The 6,022-nt window shown below is 38.9% G+C and overlaps 1 protein-coding gene across 2 annotated transcripts in view; it reads right to left on the bottom strand.

The window, feature by feature from the left end:
• Window positions 1–788: 788 nt before the first annotated feature.
• PLCE1 (phospholipase C epsilon 1) overlaps window positions 789–6,022 on the bottom strand; it is a 376,762-nt gene continuing 371,528 nt past the window's right edge. For both annotated transcript variants that reach the window (XM_019953110.2, XM_070780500.1), the window contains one exon: window positions 789–5,403. The gene's annotated coding sequence lies outside the window, so the exon portion shown is untranslated. The remainder of the gene's footprint in view (window positions 5,404–6,022) is intronic.

Below are 6,022 nucleotides of genomic sequence, written 5' to 3'. Positions count from 1 at the left end.
GAGTGTATATATTTTTATGAAAATTTTTGAGAAAAGGAAAAATAGCTTTCAATTGGGTACCAGGTTCTTTGGCTCTTCCTGGACAATAAACTTCAAGAAGTAACCTAATTTGGTATATGGGAAAAAGAACGAGTGCTCATCATGGTTGCTTTCATGGAAAGTTTGAGTGTGATTCTAGTCTCTTTGAAGTCCTTCATATTTTCTGACATGCTCTGGAGGGTGAAAGGGGAAAAATCCCTTCCAGGTGGAAAAAAACAAGTCTGAGACATTACCACTCTGTCTTAAGGATAAAAGGTATCCAGTGAGGGTCTTCTGGGTTTCCCAGGTGGCACTAGTGGTACAGAGCCCACCTGCCAGTGCAAGAGACGTAAGAGAGACGGCTTTGATCCCTGGGTCAGAAGATCCCCTGGAGGAGGTCTTGGCAACCCACTGCAGTGTTCTTGCCTGAAGAATCCCATGGACAGAGGAGGTGGGAGGGCTACATGGGATTGCAATCCCATGGGACTGCACAGAGTTGGACACTACTTATGTGGCTTAGCATGCGTGCAGCACGAGGGGCTTTTATTTGATTCCCCCCGCCCCCTTTTTTTAAATGGTGAAATGCCTATTCTTAGGAATATAAATAAAAAGTAGTATTTTATGTGACTGTTGCCGTATTCTAGGAATGGCCTATGAAGTGTTTTAATTACCTGTTTATAAATATTCTTTACTGTGAATAGTTGAATAAAAAAGCTTCCTTTTTCTATTCTTTTGAGAATTAAAAAAAAAACGCACAGCAGTCCAACTAGTTTCTAAAATCAGTTTTAGGCTTGATTATTTAATGGTGAGAAATGTATGATTCAACATATAAATATTTGCTTCTAACCCACTTTATAGATATTAAAAGCCAGAAATGTTATGAATCTTTGTTTAGATGACCGAGGGGTCTTTCCCCATTGGAACACAAGTGACCAGTATGTGTCGCAAATCATTTATTTTTCCAAACGTATATAAATACATTTATATTTCACTTTGGCAGCAGAAACTATACTTTAAATGAAAAATCAGTTTTAAAATAGAAGTTCATCAACTATTCCACAGTTGCACTATGCTTTTAACCTTGTTACATATACAGAGAATCACAGTGGGACCATAAAATTATACATCTTATATTTGAATATCCTGTATGAATTGCTGCTGCTGCTGCTAAGTCACTTCAGTCGTTTCCGACTCTGTGCAACCCCATAGACGGCAGCCCACCAGGCTCCCCGTCCCTGGGATTCTCCAGGCAAGAACACTGGAGTGGGTTGCCATTTCCTTCTCCAATGCATGAAAGTGAAAAGTGAAAGTGAAGGTGCTCAGTCGTGTCCGACTCTAGCGACCCCATGGACTGCAGTCTACCAGGCTCCTCCATCCATGGGATTTTCCAGGCAAGAGTACTGGAGTGGGCTGCCATTGAATTGAGGATGAAACATACTTGTGCACTTAACTTCTGTAGTCTTGTACTGATGGGTTTCATTTTCAGAGCTAAATATTATAGTCATTAATGATAACACACACACATATAGCCCGAGGCTACTATAAACTAGTCTTAATATCTGTTTCTTTAACTAGATAAATTTTGAACACCTGCTATGTGCTTAACACGTGCTAGGCACTACACAGGGAACTGGGGTAACAACAGATATATATATAACCTCAGTCTTCCATGCCCTTGTATGCCGAGTCAAGTCATTTTTGTTTGAATGAGGCATTAACCCAGTTGAGTGTCAGAGTGAGTGGTCTTGAAGTTCAGAGACCTGTATCATCTGAAATAGGGAAGGTTTCAGGGGCCTGCTTGATGGCAGACTTGAGCATAGCATGTTTTGGATCTAAGAGAGATATACAAACAGCTTGGTAATCTTGGAGACTCAATATCTCAAAAACATTTAGGAATTCCTGTCAAAATCCTTAGCCATCAGGCAGGACTGTACTTAGGAAATTAATAGGTAGCAATGGCAGAGAACATTTAAGTTGTTAACAATGTACTGTATCATGGAAATGTTGACTGAGGAGGGGTGGGCTTGGTGTAAGAGGCAGTCTCCTTTTCTAGTAACTTTTTGGAGGGCCCAGGGATTCTCCTGTTGCTGCTGTGAGAGAAACAACTGGAGGGGTTCAAGGCTACCATTTAGAGATTTCTTTCGTTGTAGGCTGCCTTTCACTGTGCCAAGTTTAAAATCTGACACCAGCCAGGAATATCCTCCATAGTGGCACAGGAGCAGAGTTGTGGAGTTTTATGTTTTAGTTAATTCTGTTTTACCAGACCAGTACACAAGGTCTGATTACTTTTCGGAACTAAGCAAGGTCTCTGGGTGTCTGGCACAGGAGGAGAGGTCTACAGAGATACTAGAAAGGGAGAGAACAGAGGAAAGGAAAGATATAGTTTTTAAGAAAAGTACATACGGAGCCACTGGGGAGGCCAACTGTCATTAATGAGCCTCCATTGTCTCCAGAGCCATCAAGATGGGAGACCTTTGTGGAAAAGTAAATTCGACTTTTGACTCACTTTTGTTGAGTCTGGACTCCATATTTCTCCCCAACAGGAGAATTTATAAATAAATAACTTTTACTTGCTAAGGATGACATGAAAGGAGGTGTTCCTTCAAGAGGGTACTTTCTGCCCAAATAATGCTGTTACTTCCTACAAATTTATCCTCAGACTTATTCTCAACTCCTTCACGCCCTTATGTGATCTTACATTAGTTGGCAAAACAGTAAATTCAGGATGAGGTGATAGAGAGGAAGTGACTCTGTTTTTTCTGGTGTCACACATCACATTGGATTCCCAGTCTAAATCCTTTCCTGCCAGCTCCCGTAATCTTAAAAGTTGGAATCACCCAACAGAGGGACAGAATTCATGCTCCTTTCTTTCTGTTTTCAGTGAAGCATCTTAAAATATTTTTCCTCAAAATCGTGTAATAAACCCAGCTTACATATTAGATTCTTTCCCATGTCAGCTTTACTGATGCAAGTTTGCTCCCCAAGTTTTAGTAGTCTGACAAGTATGAAGTGGTAATGGCTATAAGCCTGGGTGCTATATTAGATGTCCTAAACAGTAGGACAGTTTCTTGCATTTGCTATACTAATACAGCTGTATAATTCAGAGAAACTTCAAATCAAAATTTACTTTGGCAAACACCAGGTTGTGCTGGTTAGTTGTAATAATAGAGTAAACCCTCTACATTTTTGAGCAATGTGTCCCTCCTAAAATCCCTAGGACTCAAATCCCAGAGTATGTACTTTACCTCACAATAGGATGAACGATCAAGATGAGTTGCAACATAGGCAGAAGGCTGGGTTCACTCAGTTCCTAAAACCAGTCTCAAGGTAAGTTCCAGATTTTATGCTAAGGACCATGGTGTGGGATGGGAGGCTTAGAATCAAGGCCAATTGATAAAACCTCGTGAGGCCAGCCTTGCTTTCCATCTCACTGCTCTGCACAGTTTCATCTTGACTGTTAGACTGTTAGACTACTAGTCTAACTTGCCAGTTAGACTAGTAACTCGATTTTAATGACACAGTAAGCCCAACCAGAGGCTTCTTTGGTGGCTCTGTCAGGCAAGAATCCACCTGTAACGCGAGAGACCTGGGTTTAATCCCTGGGTTGGGAAGCTCCCCTGGAGCAGGATATGGCAACCCTCTCCAGTATTCTTGCCTGGAGAATCGCCATGGACAGAGGAGACTGGTGGGCTGCAGTCTCTGGAGTTGTAAAGAATCGGACATGACTGAGCAGCTAAGCACAGCAAAGCCCAAACAGATGGCAAAAATGCCCATTAGTTGAGACAAATTTGATCACAGTTTCTGGGAAATTTAAAGTGAAGGGAGCATTGTGCATTTGTTGCAGACTGACTATTTGATTTAAAAAGAGACCTGCAGTACTGTACAAACAGCATCAACTTGAAATAGCCTGAATGCTATTGACAAGCAAACGGCGATTCTTTTAGCAATGAGGTTTGTGACTTAGTCAGAACTTCCAATTACATGAAAGGTGTGTTGTGTGTTTTTGATACTTTTGTTAAGAGTACACAAAGAACGGGGAATTATTTTATTCATTTTTTTTTATGATGCAAATGTCTCAAAGCAAAGATTAGAGATTTTAGTATATTTTGTAATTTGAAGAAAAACATCAAATTTGAAGGTCATTAGAAAGATAAAATTTGGATTTTACTTTAGAGGAACACATTTCATGTGAAAAGTCACAATTTGCTTCGTGCCAAGAACAAGACGAATCCTTTACACTTACATGATAGTCTTATACAGCAAGGTTTTAAAAATAATTTACGTTAAATGGCAAGTTACATGAAATTCTGGCCTATTTCAGGTATTCAGGGTATACATTTTCTTTTAAGATTTGTTTTCAAATAGTGACATAGAACCACTAATGCTTCTAATCTGCAAGCAATATCAAGAAGGCTATGTATAATAAATACATAGGTACAGTGTCAGTACAAACCTCGTAAAATAAATAAACACCAACTCAGTCTACTTTTGCGTTAGAAACATGGTTAAGTTTCTTACTAAGATGCCACAACTCAGTAGATACGTTATTCTAAATTCATTTTGTAGAAACCAAAAGTCTGTGAATATAAGCAATAAACATAAAAAACCCAACATCATTCTACATGTAAAAAGAAACACTATAGAAGAGTTCATGATGGTACACAATGTAGAGTACGTTGAATTACTTTTTAATGAGTCCTAAAGGACATATTTACACAGCAATGCCCCAGAGCTTCCAATTCTTATCCGTAATAGGTATGACTAAACCAGCCTGCTTCATTTCTTACCTCTTTGCATCTTGTTCCCAGTTTTCTAAGTCAGGTCAGCAAACTGTGGCCCTTGAACCAAATCCAGCCTGCCACCTGCTCTTGTGTGGCTGTTGAACTAAGAATAGTTTACATTTTAAAATGATTTTTCAAAAAATCCAAAGAGGAATATTTATGCCATGGGAAAGTGATATACCATTCCAATTCCAATGTCTTTAAATAGTTTTCTTGGATCACAGCCGCATTCAATCATGTATGTATTGTCTACGGCTGCTTTTGCATTAAGCTGAGTCATTGCAACAGAGACCATTTGAAGAACGAAGATATTTACTGACTAGCCCTTTACAAAAAGTTTGCTGACTCCTGTTCTAAGTCAATTATTGCAAGCTTAGCGGTGGTTTTTCCAACTGTTGACAGGTGTAAAATGGCAGTCTGCTGGGCTTCTTTGCTTCAATCAGCAGGAAACCAGTTCTGTACCATTTTGCTTGACCTCAGCTCGGACCTTATATCAAGAGTTCAGAAATCATAAGTTTCCAGTTTAGTTTATGAAAATAAGGGAATTATATTTGTCTCCATTATGTTCGTTCTTGATTTTAACTTCTTGCCAAAAGATCTTCACCTGTAAAGTCGTATACATAGGCTTGTTAGTATTAATGTCTTCAAAGTGAAGCAGCAGAAACAGTCCACAGTGTAGCAAGGTTTAGGGTTCAACCAACAGAAACCCACAGCTCTGGTGGCTGGGTTTGGGGCAGAGAATATTTCCTATAAACTCATAGTGTTAGAACATGATGTTCCTGGGAGGTGGAACATTAGGCTATTTCTGCCCTGGAACACCACATTCTGTAGAAAGTTTTTTAACCACAATTAAACTGTTCAGCTTTTTTTTTTTTTTAAAGGTGGATTTCTTTCAACTCGTTAAATATATTACTTAAGGTAAATAATTACTTGTTTAGAAATTCTTATTATTAGGGGGTAACTCTTGAAAGTTTAGAGGTGAATATTTCAGAACAAATAACATGAAATATTATGTTGCTCAGAAAGCAATAAAAATACTAAACTTATTTTCTTATGAGCATATACAGAAAGGCCCTTCTTTTTTCCCAAGTGCTCTTGGAGACACTATTTGTAAAGTTAATAACATGGGACATATATTACCATATATACATCTATGCACCAATGGCTATTCTTTCAATGACTGTTAAAGAGAACCTTCCCCAAATTTAGGGAAAGAGGTCAAC

The sequence above is a fragment of the Bos indicus genome, chromosome 26 (assembly GCF_029378745.1).
Source record: "Bos indicus isolate NIAB-ARS_2022 breed Sahiwal x Tharparkar chromosome 26, NIAB-ARS_B.indTharparkar_mat_pri_1.0, whole genome shotgun sequence".
Lineage (NCBI taxonomy): Eukaryota > Metazoa > Chordata > Mammalia > Artiodactyla > Bovidae > Bos > Bos indicus.
This window is presented reverse-complemented; position numbering and strand designations above follow the sequence as displayed.